General features: G+C 38.4%; 1 protein-coding gene across 14 annotated transcripts in view; it reads right to left on the bottom strand.

Moving 5' to 3' along the window:
- fbrsl1 (fibrosin-like 1) overlaps positions 1-17,566 on the bottom strand; it is a 308,761-nt gene that overhangs the window by 42,418 nt on the left and 248,777 nt on the right. The window lies entirely within an intron of this gene.

The following is a 17,566-nucleotide window of genomic DNA, read 5'->3' on the forward strand; positions in this document are numbered from 1 at the left end:
CTTGGTGGGCTGAAAAAGCAGCATGACAAATTATCATTGTATTTCTAAAGCGCTTTTCATGATATTATCTCAAAGCAGCTTTACAATGATCCGTGACCTTTAGTAAGCAAACCAAGGGCATACAAAGCCGGGACAGTGAAGCCAGTCAAAATTAAATTCCGGTACAAACCAACTACTTGTGCAATGTTCCCATGCTCCTGGGTGACAGACAGTAGCCACACAGGGGCTGTCACGGGTACAGGCTCTCACAGGCCTCCTCGTCTTTAATGTGAAAGCAGGGGAAGATAAAACGTGGCTTATCAGCAAAGGAATCAGAGCCTGTTCTTTAGTAGACACACTGCAGATACAGATCTTAGTCCAGAGTTTCTTTCTCCTGCCAACACATGTGAGATAAGGAGAGTAGCAAAGAAAGAGAGCGAGAAAGAGATAAACAAGCTTCCATTCTGGCTAACCGGACAATTCCATTAGATGGTTATGTTATTCAATCTTACGCGACTCAAGTAGCCTAATATCTAAAACTCTAATAAAGCTGGAAGAAACCGAGAAGCATAACAACTAAAATTAGGTTATCAGAACGAATAGTTTCGTATATAGTGCAAATCTACGTGTTAATCGAGTAGCCACAAGGGGGTGCTAAAGGGTGTATAAATTTGAGTTAATTCTACCGTCAAAATGAACTTGAGATATTTATTAACTATCACATTTATTAAATATGCATTTTTATGTAAAATAAAAAATATTTTACATAAACTATATAGCTTTACACAAAATAAATAGCTTGACACCATAAAAAAAATTCTGATATTTTTGACTATCAAATTATATCTCAAATAAAATAAAGATCACAACAAAATGTTAAGGCTACTATGTAAATGATCAAATATTTTAATTGCATAAATAAAAAATATATTTTAAGTGTAGTTTTGGATTAAATAAATAAACAGGTCAAGCAAACATGTTGCTTTTATAATATGATGATTAATATTTTCTCACACTATATACATAAAATATAAAGCTTGACTTCAAAAAGTTTGAAAACCCTTGCCTTGTGACAAAACATTTTAAATATTTCTTCCTAAAAAAGCAGTGGTTGTAAAAGATAGATGAGATCAAGTACTTATTGAACGACATATTGAACGGCCTGTACTTCAATCTCTCACAGCCTCATTACCATTCACATCAAATTAAGTATGACGTACTCTGACTAAGGTCTACGGTACAGATCACCAATTAAACGCATCCGATTCTTGCGAGACAGCTTGAAGCGCTATTCAGCGCTGTCCTTGTTCACCTTGTTTTCATCAATGAGAACAACGTCTGAGTCATTCACTACCTCAGGCAAGTATGAAGGAGAGCAGAGGAGAGTTGCTTTTTCTTTGCAGATCTGCTTCGCTACAAGGGAAACCCATCCAGGCACATTGAATAATTCATAAATGATAAAGGGTTTATGCCCCTTGCTGGGCCTTCATGTGCACTAGGTAGAAGAAAGAAAAGGATGTTGAGGATTGTTCAGGTCTTGTTAGACAGGGATCACAGCGGTCTGACTGCGAGGTAGAGCCAGGCCTGTCCTGCCAAGCACTGACGCCTTTAATGAGAGGAAAAAATGCAAAGCAAGACGCCCTGCTTTCATCCAACCGTGATGCCATGTGAATCTTACATGAATCATCCCCTTGTAGCGCAAACGGCACAGTCGGCCAAAATAAGCAGGCATCCTAACCTGAATCAAGGGTGCATTCAGAACCAAAACACTCCAAGAGCAGCACATTGCGCTCTTGTAAGTGAGAGGTCTTGCTGAGTAGGGCACACGGTGGCCTTCGCACCCCAGATCCATTTGACCTCTGACCTTTCGTGCTGCCCTCACTCTGAAACTGCTTTTCAAACTGGAACCGCTTGAAATAAAGTCGTTGCAGAATCTTGTAAATTAGGGCTGCACGATATATAGAAATAAAACCGATTATTGCAATATTGTCAAATTGCACAAGCTGCAATTTAGGTAGATATCTGTGCTACCGGTTTCTGAATGAAGCGTGTAATTTACACAAGTGTAGTTTGTGATACAGTAGCTGCGTTGACATAGACCCTAATAGTCTGATTGTCATTGGACTACTAGCACTAAAAGTCACGTCACCATGTCAATCTGACCCGAAATCAAAGAAAAGAAGCCATTTCGGAGAATAGTATGCGCAATCAACAGGAAACTCAAAAAGAAAGAAAAATCAATTCCAATTTGAAGCTTGTGACATATAAACGCGCAAATCAACTCGATCACTTTATTTAACGTTCACGTAAACTGCGTTCGGATTCATCAATTGATTGATTGAAAGAAAAGGAGTCCATGTAAATGTAGCTAGTGTTCTCAGAATGGCTACCGCGAATGAAGCCGCTGTGAGTGAAACCGCACTGCACTTAGAAAACAGCAACCTGTAAAAAAAAAAAAAAAAGCTTTATGGTATACCGTTTGAAAATTAAGATGTAAATATCAGTATTGTAATTTTACAGAAAAAATAATATTTTTTTATTTTATTTTAGAATACAGCAGAATTATTACAACCTATTTCTTATTTTGTTTAATATTAATTAATAAACACAATAAAATTATAATTATTATTTTACTGTATTGGTCAAAAACAAAAACTCAAGTGGAAAGAGATGTTTTTTTAAAAATCTGTTCACTTTATGGTAAACCTAAGTATGAACACCCACATTATTTATTTTTTAATTTTTTATTTGTTCAGCCCTAAAAGGTTTTTCACTTTTAAAAAAGTCTTCAGATTAAAAACAAAACTTTTTTTTGCAGATGCACTCCCAAACGAAATCACCCCAAATCATACTAGAATGATTAATTCCTTCCAAATAGACATCCGGTGAAACAATTAGTATTTTTTTTCATATCGCAATATACATCACAGAAAATATGACGGAGAATATTGCCATGTCAGTTTTTCCTATATCTTGCAGCCTAACTGTAAGTACATCAAAGCAGACACTGCAGGAAGTTGTAGGTGAAAGAGAAGGAAATGAAAAGGCAAAGGCAGGGGGAGGTAGAAACTGACAGTGTGCCAAAGACTAATCCCCCCAACCTCTCGCTGCACAAACAGACACGGAATGTCCTATATAAAGGAAGCTCAGAGTTGAGCTGGGCTCCTGTTGGGAAGGGACGCGCCACATTAAGTGGAATTTACTTTTAAAGCGGACACCCCTGCTCGTGTTACCGTGTGCTGTAACGCTATCCCTGTGCCACGGCCTCTCGCGGGTCAACCCAGCTCTGCTCACGCCTTTAAAATCACCTCGCAAGCTCCGCTGTTCTTAAAATAGAGGGAAGAGAAGGATGAGGACACGGGCACCTGCTTCTCATTTAAGGGATAGTTCATCCAAAAATTGAACTTCTCTGATCATTTACTCATCATCATGTTGTTCTAAATCTGCATGAGTTTCTTTCTTCTGTTGAACACAAATAAATATATTTTGAAAAATATTTCAACTAAAACAACCGTGGGTCCCATTCACTTTCATTGTATGTACAAAAAAAGAAAACAACTTTTCAAAATATTTTCTTTTGTGTTTCACAGAAGTCAACGTACATACACAGTGATAATTGAACTACGGTGTTCAGTCTTCATCTGTCTGTCAAAACATGGCAATCAATATTTGTTTTTTCTTAGCAAGTGCAAAGTGCTCAGTTTGATTAAAATGTAAACAATCCTATTGAGAAATATAAAAAATTATCATCATTTTTTTTAAATAATTAAGAAAATAATCAAAATGGTGTTTTCATACTATTATTATTATTAATTGGCAAAGTACATTTGTACATTTGCACCCACAACAGTATAACTGCAACCAATATTTCATAATATTTTTATTTTATAATATTATTATTATTATTATTATTATTTAAAAAAAATACTTTTACTATTATTATTATTAGCCATTCAAAGCACCTTTGTTTCCATCCACAACTGTACATGTAAATCTACGAAGAACCTGGTGATCCTTTTAGCAGACATGTATAATCCTATAGCATTCTAGCCTAATATCTATTCACATTTTTTATTATTATTATTCTCATCATTATTAAAATTAATAAGTAAAACTATGTTTTTATTCTTTATTATTATTATATCTTTTTAAAAAATATTATCATTATCATTGTTATTCAAATAATAATTAAAATTATATTTTTGTACGTTTTAAATATTATTATTTACTATTCAAAGTACCTTTGTTTCTACCCGCAACTGTACTTGTAAATCTACGTCTTGTGAAGAACCTGGTGACTATTTTATCGTCCATGTTTGGTCCTATAGCGTTCTAGCCCACCAACAGGATTTCTTTATGGCCTAACTGATGTCTTTATTCACTGCTAGGAAACTTGACTAGAGGACACAGTTCAAGCACGCTGGATAGCCAGTTTATGGAAGGAAGTTTGGGGAAGGCTCGCAGCAGCTGCCGCAGGCATGTCACATTTATCTAACGCTAACCCCGGGCACATTGTGCAGAGCTTCTTTTATCACCCCGGCCCCAGATGTGCATCTTATGACGGCACAAGGTGTATAAATAAACACCCAAGAAATGTCCTGTGACGAGCTCTAGCCATGCAAACCCAGCGAGTTACACTCGTCGGGACAAAACGCTACATCCCTGTCCGTTTATCATCAACCCGACAACTGTGCTAACCTTGTGAGAGAGATTATGGCTCTGGCTTTCACACTTACCGTTTAAACCTCACCCATGCACATACCAGCGACTGAGTCAACCTTGTGACAAAAGGCCTCCAGTGGGGTTTTCAATTACATTCAAACTCTATTCTGCGCAGAACTTGCGTCACTTGAGCCAATGTTAGAGGCAAAGAGCGGGTTAAAGCACATTAGATATGCAAAAGTGAATTGTTTTATCAGATAGCACTGTTTACACAACATACTACATAAAAATTGTAGGTAGTCAATGTTGTTGGCTCCGCTACGCCAAAGTCAGCTAAGGTAAGCAGACAGCGAATTGGGAATAACAATTACATACTTTGTAAAGCGCTGTGTACATATTTGTTCATGTTGTTACAGCCTTTTGTGTTAAATAAATACCTGGTAATTAGAGGGCTGTACAATGAAGTGTAATCTACACAGGCTAACACACACTGCGTAAACCAGCTGAACAACACACCAGGGCCCTCCAACCGCAAAAAGGAAAAAATATCTTATTTAAACAAACACCCTTATTAGCTTTGAGACATTTTGTGAGGACTTCACTGAAAAAAATATTGATATCAGTTGGAACGAACACTGCCAATTAGCACCTGTATGCTGTACGAATTTCTGGAAAAATGCAATAAAGGCTTCGGAAAGAGCGGGCTGACGAGGGCGTGTGTGGGCGCGGTTGAATTACAAAAGACCCCTGTGGAAGAAAATTGAAAGTTGCTCTGGATGCCAGGAAAGCAATGCATAAAGTTGTTCACTTTGGATTAAAATATAATGAAGCAAGTAAATGCATCTTTGTCTGACATGCTACACTTTCAATTATTCATGCGGAAAGGGAGAGAGAGAGGAAAACAACAACTGGCAAACAGATTCCCCAGGGTGTTCAGCCCATCTACTAGGAGGCACATGATGGCAAGGGTGAATTTCTGTCTCTCTGCCTGTTAAAAGCTTTAATAGTCCTTGCGAGGCTCACAGCACCAGCTCTTTCTAGTAGAGATGCATTTACTGGCTGATACCAATAAGATGATTAATTTCCAGTATTAAAATTCAGTTAAAATTCTATCTATCTTGCATGCATGCACTTTTGAACAGTATGTGTCAACATTTATTAAATATATGAAAAATTGTGCATCCCTTACAAACAACTACAATTAACACCATAATGCCAAACTGGTCATTTTCTCTGCATCTCTTCTTTTCGATCCTGGCACAAGAGCATCATGCCGTCAATTGATTGGTTTCGTATCAGATAAAAAGCAAGGTTAAGCAGCTAATTAAAGAAACCTTTGATCGAATAAGCACAAACCATGTCCGTTCAATAAAGCAAACCATCTTGCATCATAACAGTACTGGAATAGCATTTTAAAAGCGGAAAAGCTCGTGAGAAAAACCACCTGAGCTCTAATGTAAGATTAGTGTTGGTGATGCTAACATTCCTGACAGGGAAAAACCCTTTTCTTTCATTTGTCACTGGGATTATCCTCTAAGACTCAATCGACACACACTTTCCCCCGTGGATCTACGAGAAATCGGATTGGTGAGTCGTTTAGACATAGTCCTGTTTGCATATCATGTCTGCGGACATAGAGGAATTCCACTCAACATCCTTCCGGGATTTGCGGCAAATAGCAAGGAGATAAAAGGCGGATAATCCTGGAATGCCAGAATCCCTTAACCCATCATCCCGGATCCAACCGCGAGGCATCACTGAGAGAAAAACCCTTCTGCGAGCACAGATTCAGTGGCCAAGATCGGCTCCCCCGACTCCCGAGTCCCCACTCTATCCTCACACTGCTTAAAAGCTTTACAGCGAGAAAGAAGGGGATTTAACTAAGTGGTAAATGCGGTGAAAGGCGGGGAGGGAGCGGGCCGGGATGGGGGGCATGTACTGTAGGTTTCCCTACTGAGCAATAAAAATGGCTTTACAATGATAAAAGCCCCCTAACGTGCAAACCTCACCTCATACAAAGACCTGGATCATTTGAAACTCCAATAAATGAAAGGCGGTAAGAGAGGTCTTGTGATTTTTGTGACATGTTTAAAATATATCTGTAAAAGAGACCAATCACTCTGTGTTTTCATGTGGCTTTTCCATGTACTGTCCAATTATTGGACCTTTGTATTCTCTACGGGGCATTAATTACAACTAAAATCATGACTTGTTGAGAAGTAAGCTTTACAGCATCCTGGTTTTGCACAGAAAGCAGCATTCACATTTTCTCAAAAACAATTTGAACTGTTAAATACAGTACCTAAGAACAATGCAGTCACTTAAATGTGAAACAGATCCAAAAACCAAGCTAGAAAAACATGTGCATAATCTTTGAATCTGTGACCGATGGCAAGATATCATCACCTCAGCCCTGGCCCTTTCCCTCGGTCTTGCTCTATTTACAGTGCTCCTCATAGCAGACACAAGCAACTTGAATGCCAGCCAGCCACATCAAAACCCACCCAGACCCAGGCCTTGAACCCACCCACCTGGAGGCTGTATATCACACAGCCAGAGCTGCGCTGAGGAAATCTCACTAGATCAAACAAATACCAGGAAGGGGGCAACTGACAGAAATACCCCAGGAATCACCTCTCTTCTCTCTCTCTCTCTCTCTCTCACTTTTTACTGTCCCTCAACTGATGAACAGGCACTTTGTGAGTTAGGACCGAAAGCTCCCTGCGGGTAATCAGAGCATTACAGAAGTTGGACTGAACGCGGCCCAATTATATTCAGTGTACGTGGGTGTGCGACACCTGCCAGTGCCCTTCAAACCCTCAGTATGACGCAGCAATCAATGATAAGCCCACCGGGCTCCTTCTGCTCCTGACACCTCTCCGTCTTCCACTGCCTTCCCTTCCCATTATAGCTGGCTGTCACTTGTTGGATTATTACCGCTGCACTCTGCACCCGGAGTATGGAGAGGGGGTGGACAGAAATGTCTGCCTCCTCTCTTAAAGTCAGCACTACCTCGCTGAAATTGAACAAGATAACCCTGCGGAGAGCAGTACAGGAAGTATGAGACAAAGCAGAATGACAAACATGCATGTGTGCGCGCACCTGAAAGTTCAGTTTTTCATTAGTCATCTATCGACAATCTATCTTCTTAATGTTTGGCTTATCTAATGTAACAATCAAAAAGCTCTCTAGTACAGGTCTTTTAATTCAATAAAGCTTTTGTTTCTGCTCAGATATGAAACGGAAAACTTCTTACACGTGGCTTTGGAATTCTGCACGGCGTTCCGGATGTCACGTTGAACGAACACGCGCGGAAGCGTGAACCAAACCCTGACAGTTTTGACAACGTTCCACACCTCAGACACTGAAAACAGCATAACAAGCCCTCGTGCAATACTCGCAGCACAATTTAATATACTAATAATGGTTGCATATGTGTGTAGGAAATTTTTCCTGACGTGCACAAACCAAATCCAGATGTTGGGCATCTGTGCCCAGGAAAAACATGATGGATAAACACAGGGAGCCAGAAAATGAAAACAGTACACATGAAGTATAATCAAGAAGAAACAGGCCACTTGTGTTCTCACATATAATTTGTTTTTGCGGGAGCGAGACAAAGCTTTGCCAAGATGATCAAGGAGAGGGCACTGAAATTATATGAAGCAAGTCCAAAGCCTTGCTGACAGTGACTCTTTGGCAAACGCAGTTCAGAGGAGCTGCTAAACTCTTCAGATCGCAGGAGGCTGGGAGCTGAGGATTTCCAGAATCTACCTTCTCAACCCCTTAAGGCACAATAAAATGAAATGCTATATATAGCTAACAAAATACATATGTTCTTCAAGGGCAAACTTTCTATAAACAGTACAAGGTTTCAACTTCTTAATATAGTTCTACACTGTCCACTCTCTAGTGCTCTCAAAAATCATCTAAATACTGGTGCTTTCAGGAACCAGGAAACCAACAGGCTTATCTGAACAGTGAACAATCTAATGTAACATCAAAAATTCAAAATATTCATATGGGCAAAACACAATAGATAAGAGAAAATGGTAGAAAATAGAATAACCAGGAAATCTTGATAGCTAGGAATCGATTGCAAGCGCAGCAAGCGATTTCTGAGAAACGCTGTTGAAAGTGGATCGGAACGAGCACCACAAGCATTGCATGTTCGTGCATTTTGTGGGCGGAGCAATGAAGGGAGGAGTGTGTTTGTTTGGGTGTATTTCAAATATCAACAGTATCACTCAGAAATCCCTTATTGCACAATTTATACGGTTCTTATGAGTATCAATAGTGATATTTGTTTAAAAACTGGAAAATTGATATGCAAGACCAGTTTGTAATCGTTTTATCTTTGTTACAATATTACCTCTGAATGTGATGAATTTGCTTTAATATTCCATTAATAATAATAACAAAAAGTCAAGAAATGTATGCAAGTAACATTCAAATATTACATAACTTGACCTGTAAACAATGGCATTGTTGGGTGCTATTTTTAAAGACTTACCAGATGGCGCCATTTATCTGTAAATTCAATATTTAAGAACAGATCAAGTAGAAAAGGATGAAAATTGACTGTCCGACTAGTATCCTTTCTACAGTTGTACTCGTTTCAATGACTTAGGCCTAAATTCCCTGATATTTCCTGGTTTTACTGTGGGATGCATTAAATAATCTTTATTTTTAAGAGTGTAGCTCAGACAATTATCTACAACGTAGACTAGCTGGCTACCAAACTGCATAAAGTAAAATTTATAGCCAGAAACACCTCCTACACAAACAGCTAGTGGCTTTTTCGAGCCAAGCTTTACCGCACACGGTGCTTGGCGGACGTCACGTACTACAGAGTGCGGTTTGAGCACCTATCTAAATAGTGGTAGTCTAACTAGCCCAGCACAGGCCACTGTTTGTACAGGCTCTCTCTCAGATCTCTGATGTTGCCACAGTGCTAAACTGCACAGCTGTTGTGCAATCTGTGGCGGTGTTAATTACCCTAATGTGAACGGCAGCTTGTCAGCCCCACACTAACAAAGAGGCCTTATGGTTTTAATGTTGGCCATCTTTCGTTCACCCTCCCCTTCTGCTTTTCGCTTTCTCTTTGCCCTTTTGCCATCTTTAACCTTCTCTTCTTTCCCTCTCTTTTGCGTCTTCTGTCTCAGTCTTCATTCATCTCCCATTTCTTACTCTCCTTACCCTGGCGGACCACCCGTCGCATATTCTACACATCCCTGGAAGAAGAAAAAAACACACATCTAATGAAACCTCCCTTCGCAAATCTACTTAGTAAGGAGAGAAAGCGGCTAAGGGACCAGATTAAACAAGGATTTAATCCAGTGCCAGTGAAAGGTCTTAAAAGGAAATATGAGAGCAGTGAATGGTAGAATACAGATGCCCTGAAAGGAAGGGAAGGCAGTAAATCTGAAACAATCACTGCACATCTGACTTAGCATCTGTAAAAGCGACAGAGAAAGACGTTTTTCACAAAACTTCCTGGAACACTTTGTTTCAGTCCACTTCATCAGCCAGATTAAAATCAGACGAGGCTTCATACACAACAATTTCTCTAGTTTAAACATGCTTAAGATCTAAAAATATTGCAAAATGCAGGTACAGCTATTTTTCTGATTGCTGGGAATCTAAAAGTCTCAACGAACACCACAGTGGCACAAATGCTTTAAATGGGTTTTGTTAGGAAGCACTTCCTAGGGGATGTACTGCACATCATTGCTAGATGTACTTATCTAAACTCTTAACATCCTAAAGGAGGTCTGAGATAAGTACAAGAGCAAATAGCTTCAGCAATTAATTTCTCAAACAGTATAACCGTGAATTATACCAATGTGGCACTTCTCTCAGGTGGCGTGCACTTTTACTCTTCCTTCCTCTCCTCTTCAAGTCGCTTTCCTCTATTATTAGAGGAAAAAAACAGCTGGTAAATAGCATGTCTGGGCTGTGGGCTTTCATAATTTTCCACATCACACAAGGTACATTTAATTATGAGCTATAAAGGTGACAAAAGACACGCAAGTGCCTGACCGGAAAGCACAGCGCTGAGGAATGCAGGAAAAAGCCACATTTGGGACAAATAAAATCTTCATTTGTTCTAGAATCAGTCTAAGGCTATGCCCACAATAATCTGGATATGTCTGAAAACTGTCCTCTTTGCATGAATGTAATATGAAGATTGTACAAAGTAACATTTATCCTTAGCAACACTATTAAAGTGAATAGCAGGCGCAACAATGCCGTACAACCACATGGGTACACAATATGAGTGACTAAAAGTGTCCGTTTTCACGGTCCAGTGTTTTCAAATGTATGCTTTTGGGAGACTAGGTCTTCAAGAAGCTCAGTTTTTGCTGTTTTTAAATGTATCCGGGTATAGACGTAGCCCAAATCCTGATACTCACTCAAGAATCTAGACACTCTGTGAGGCCTGCAAATAGGCCCACCTTCACACACTCAAAATATACTCCAGATAAAACACATTCAAGGTAGAGAAAGAGACACCATGCACAAAAGAGACAGGACGCCTTTGGTGCGCCATTCTTTCATTGCACAAAAAAGCAGGGCACTATGCTCTCGTACACAATGGCTAATTGGAACGGGATCACACAAGATTAAAGAGCGAGGTCTTGGAATTATTCATCCGCCTGCCTCTGTGTTTGAAGTGTAGTGGCTGTGGTTAATCTGCAAGGCTTTGACAAAACAGCAGCAGCACAGCCGGCCAGCGTGACCCAAGCAGAGAGGAATAACTCCCTGACATCCAGCTTTAGCGTTTCCGTGGCAGACAAGCACAGTGTGCCGTGCGCACCGGACCCCGTTCAGCTGTATCCGCTGTGTGCAGCCAGCTTGAAATCCAGTGAGTCACTGACCTATGACTTCAGCAATACCTGGAGGTATTCAAAAGGCCTCGGCACGATGCTGTTGTGCTCTCGTGTGAAAGCGTGTGTGAGCGTTTGACATTTAGAAGAAAAAAAAAAATGACAGGATAAAAAAAAGGACAATGGGACATCTCAAAGCTTAGAGGGCTTTACCAAGAGTGAGATGGGGGGAAAAGAGAAAAAAGAATGGGAAAAATGGCCTATATTGTTATGGCAGTCCATTGTCTGGCCATCTCAAAACTCAAGGCATTTTACTAATAGGAAAGGTCACTTTCTATAAAAAATAGAGTATAGCCTCACATATATATTGCCTTTTACTAGAATAATATAATATAATGAGGAGCACTTTATTTTAAGGTGACGTAGTTACATGTTACTACATGCACTTACTATAGCAAATATAGTAACCCTAAACCTAACCGTAACTCTATAGTAAGTACATGTAGTTCATTAACTTTAGTCAGTACTTATTTGAGTAAGCACAATGTAACTACGTCACCTTAAAATAACCATATAGTATAATATAAAAAAGCTTTATATGCAATTATTTCTCCAGTTTAAACAAGCTTAGATATAAAAGCTTGCAACATGTAGTTTAGTTTTTTTTTCTGTTTGCTGTGCATCTAAAAGTCACAACAAACACCAAAATCTTCTTCATTGACAATGGTAAAACACTCAAAAACAAAAGGTCCCAAAAAGGGGATTTCACAGTAATGCCATAGAATAACTATATTTTCAGTTCCCCTAAGAACCTTTTAATGAACAGGTCTTGAAAGAACCATTTTAAAAATCTAAAGAACCTCTTTTCCACTATAAAGACGTATTTGGGGAATGGAAAGGGTCCATGAATGTTAAAGGTTTAGTAAAATTTCATATCTTTACAGGAAAAACTCTGGGTAGTTTATCTTACATGATAGCTAATGTACATGGTAACACCCTTGATAACATTAACATTTAACAATAATAATAATAAAAAATAATAACTCTCTAATCACTAACATTAATGAACCCTTTTTACAACCGAATAAATCAAGTCATTATGGAGAGGTGAAAACATACATTTCCCTTCCTGCTCCATGCTTGGCTACTTTTACAAAACTCCATTTATTTCTCTTCGGACTAAGAGGACTCAAGATGTTAGCTTCGTGCCGGAAGGTCTGTCATATCAGGCTAGGTTGTGATCCGCCTCGTCTCTTATATTACAAATAGCTGGCAGATTTTTCCTCACCCTCTTATCAGGACTGCGAGCCAGAACCCCGCCATATCTGCTCTCCGCGCCTGATAAGTGGAGGGTTTGAAGATACGAACGAGGGAGCGTTTGCAAGCTAATTCCAGAGCTGCATCTGCACAAGATTAAAGATTAGCTTCTGGCCACGAAAAAAAAAAAAAAAAAAAAAAGAAGAAATACACATTTGATTTGTCGGAGAGGAAGGTGAAGGTGAACGGGCATCGTTTTAACAGCCACTGCAATTCTGCTACACTTACTGCTATTTCATATCGCAAATAGTCTATGAAAGCCTTGCTACTTGGTGTAATGAAAGTAGAAATCAGAGTAAAAATCTTTCTTGACAAAAATCCACATATTTACCCACAAATCCTGTGAAATTTAAACCAGCAAAGTATACAATATGTACTCTTCCCCAAGTAAATACTGTGACCTCACAGCCACCTGACCCAGTCTCAAAAGTCCCTGACAGTTCAGAGAGGAGAAACTCTTATGAAATAGGTAGTCTATATCTTCTTATAACTTCTGGGTGTAAAAGCTGTAAATCTGAATGCATTCAGCTGAGCAATGCAGCAATCAATTTGTTTTAACTGTGCGTTCATAAAACATTATGCAATGCGAGTAACATATAATTATCATATATCAACACATTAGACACCCGCAATGTAAAATGATGCAGTGCAAGCCATAAACATGATTTGTGAAGGTGGCGACGAGTATCTTAAATGGCCTCGATGCAAATCCTCTATGCAAATCTCATTCAAAGTGCTAATGCTGACAGACAACAAACCACCACAATCCCTGATCTATGCACTGCCCAGCCTGAGGCAAGCTGTTTACATCACCATATGGAAGTCTGAGACGTTTTAGGCATTCTCTCAACTCAAAATAAGCTAAAACTCATTTGTTTCCTTTGTAAAAATGTCCTATCCAGACATGGAGCCAACTATAACTATTGTTAAAGGTAGATTTGCTTAGGAACCTCAAACAACCAAGGCACAGCTTATATGCAAAGGGATTTTGGGTAACCTTGTGAACGGTTGATTAGGTCTAGAGTCTAGATATCCTATGCAATATGAAATGAATGCAACTCGATATACAAAGCCAGAGCTTGACAAATGTAAATCGTATGTGTAAAGACACAGAAAGAAAGAATGACAATGGGTCAATAACAAAAAAGGAGATAAAAAAAGAGGAGATGACATTAAACAAACGTTTACAGCATATTCAACAAGAATGACTCAATGCCAATACAAATCAAGAGGTGTAACCAAGTACAAACAACTCAAATATTTTATACTAATATTTCACACCTTGAAGACACATAAGTGTACTTAACTTCATTATTTAAAAATATATCTTTTTTGAAATAATAGATTTCATTAGTTGTATAAAATAAAAGTAATAATAAAAAAAAGAGTTACTCTATTTGACCTGAACAAAAAGCACTTCTTCATAAAAAGGTCAAATATTTAAGATTATGAAACTAAATGACCATGAAACAATCATCAGGGCCCAAAGGGGTTGATCGTATTTGAATATTTTTATTATTATTATTTTTATTTTATATCACATGACAACAAAATGGCTTCCTGCAGGTTGGTAATACCACACTGACTTGTATTTTGTGGACCAACATTTTTCAAATATTAGTAGCCTACTTTAAAACTGCTTATTCCTAATCTGTATTTTTTTTTAAGAAATAGCAATAAAAGATAAATGGCAAACAAAGTTTTTTTTAGATTTAAAAGTAAATAAATGAATAAAATAATCCCCTGACGGTTACACTATCTAGACACCCTTACTTAAACCTCTACAAAATGCCAAAATGAAATTTAATTCTGATTCAAAGGTGTAATGAAATTTTTATTTATTACTGAATAACTGATTAGATATAGACAAAATAAATAAGAATGTCAGTGACCCAATTGCAAAGCCTGAGCAACAAATTAAGAAAAGAAAAAAAAATCTTAATACAAAAAGCAAGACCTTGACAGATGTAAATTCTATAGAAAGAAAGAAAGATTTCAGACGCTTATTTATCATTTGATTCGGAATAAAAGCACAACAAAGCTGCAAAACACAAAGCGCACATACACAATACTATGGCATTAAACCGAATGAAACTCAATGACTTCACGTAGTAAATTGCTTGTGATATCAGCGCGTGAGGGAAATAACACATTCAGTCTCTAGAACAAAACCTGAACCGCTATTTGGTTCAAGCAAAGCCTTATTCATAAGTCTTCAGACAAATGCGGTGTGGTTTTCATTTGCCGTTCCCCCCTCTTTTTCTTTTCTTAAAAGCATTTAAAAAAAACATTGTGATTAAATTTTCTTCGGCAAAATATAACTAGGTTTCAGAAGCATAGAAGACATTCATTAACGTGGGCTCATTCTTTATTGAAAACATATCCTTACCGAATTCTACAATAGATTCGCTTCCATCGGAGAAAAATACTTGGCAAAGATGACAAATATAATGCAATTCCGTTACATCCAGTATATGCCGTGTGAAAGCTACGGCAGATTTTTTTCTTTTTTCCGCCGAGCTCTCTACGTTACCGACTGAAGGCGGACAAGAAATACGAACCTGTCCCAACAATAAATCTTCAGAGGAACGTTTTTAACGACTGCGGTGGCGAAAGCTGTCAGAAGCGGGGGATATTTTTAACGACAGATCAGACAGATTGATATCTGTTCAGCAATGAGTCATACATTCCTCGCTCAGGTGAACAGAATCGGGTTTTTAGTCAAGGTAAGGTGAAGGCGATAGATATGAATCCCAAGTCGTGGAAGCTCCTATGACAGATCATTAACAATAGATTCCCAGCAGAAGTACCGCTCGCTTTCACAGCCAAAAACAGCGCAGAACAACATTCCATGGATTGGAGCTCTTGGTAATCTCGTTTAGCTCGAATAATTGAGCGAATCCTTTGGTTTTCGACGTATCTGGAAGGTTTTAAAAGTCCCCACACGAATTGAGCGCGTCCAGCGCCTCCGCTGCGCGAGGCTCTCCAGGCACATACGGGAGCGAGTGTTCCGTGAGCGCGCGCTGAAGTGCGCTTCAAGCGGCCACTCCGCTGGGTGTGCTGAAAAAAAAAAAAAAAAAAAAAAAACATGCACAGGACAAGACCAAAGCAATCGATGTATGAGAGGCGGAGTTTATGCCAGCCTTTTTTTTTAAGAAGAAGAAAAAATAATAACTCGCTCTAGCAGACATTTATAAATGTCATAGGGACGCCTTTCAATTCAATGCAAAGTATTACTACCTTTTCTCCTAAACCTTTTCATAGATGCCAAAGTATTAGGCATATATTGTACAATGAGCTGTTCACAAACACAGGGATATTCAACCTTTACAGACCCAAAGACCACCAATATAAAAAAGACTTGACAATATGACTTGACAACTTGCCCTTGACTTTAAAAACATGCCTTCATTTTACTTGATCCTTGCTTTAGAATGATCACAGTATGGTTTTATTCACTTCGTTCATCCAACGACTATTATATATAAATATAAATAAATACTGTTAGAGAAAACAAGAATTTGCATTTTCTGTAAAGCTGCTTTGAATCTATATATTGTGAAAGGCGCTATTCAAATAAATTTGAATTTAATTTGTGCAAATGAAATATTCACTCAAAAGCACAGTTCACAACTAGATGAGACGGGATCCGACAGTTTCTGAATCTGTGTTCAAAAAGAATGATAAGTCTGAATCTATTCTGCAAGTGGGTCAAATTCAGTGAGATCAAATTTGCTCAGCAGTCAAATCAAATCAATGGGCAAAAGCGTCAAAGACAAAGAGTAAAGGGCACAATTTCTAAAGAGAATAATTTCCTAAATGTTTTCAGAAAGAAGAATTGCACATCTTGTGTTTTATTGAGGGCTTGACATATAAACTGTGCAGACAATGTAATGCAGCTTGACTGAATCAAAGCCATTTTCTCACCAAGTTATCCAAGCTGCGGCTGGCCTTAATAAGAACCAAATGAATGGCATATTTTAAACACTGAAACAGTGTTGCAAACTAACCAAACAATGTTCTTGTTTTGATTTGACCAGTGGACAAATAGTGTAGACTGCTCCATAAAGCATGCAATGTCTGCGGTACTTCTAGGAAGTTTTTGCATGGAATGCAAAGCTTGTAATTATTTGCAGCTGATTGTGATTATAGGTCATCCCCTTTCCTACACACTTCCTATTAAAACCATCAGGCATTCAGAGAAAAACAATACATGGAATGGAGAGATCGTGAATCAGGCAATGTAACAAATGTCATACTATCTTTTATCCTGATTAGTTTATTGCACTGAAGAATATCAATTAAATCTTGCAAATGACTACAGCATCATACAAACGTAATTCGGAAAAAAGTTCAATCTCAGTGCCAACAACGACTTGAGGCCTTTGAGTTAAGCAAGGGTGATAATGCACCAATAAACACATTATTTACAAACTTGTGCTGTATCTTTGTGAATCATTGTTCTAAATCATTGTTCCCTGCATAGAATATGTTCGTGAAGATGCAAAATTACGTTATGGCACTAACCACAGAGACAATAATAGGTTTTCACTTTGCCTAGGGAACTCTTGGAAAATATGTCCGTAGGCACATCTGATGACAGAAGAACGATTTTAACTTTAGACAAGATCTACGGCATGAAGGACAGAACTGGAAATTCAAAGTCATGTAAAGCTTGAAAGAATGAACCACAGGGCAAGCCTGTTTGCAACAAAAAGCACCATCAGACGCACACACGTTCTGAGTGCTATGAAGACAAAATCTGAAAGAAAGAGGCG

Source organism: Rutilus rutilus (genome assembly GCF_951802725.1).
Source record: "Rutilus rutilus genome assembly, chromosome: 7".
Taxonomy (NCBI): domain Eukaryota; kingdom Metazoa; phylum Chordata; class Actinopteri; order Cypriniformes; family Leuciscidae; genus Rutilus; species Rutilus rutilus.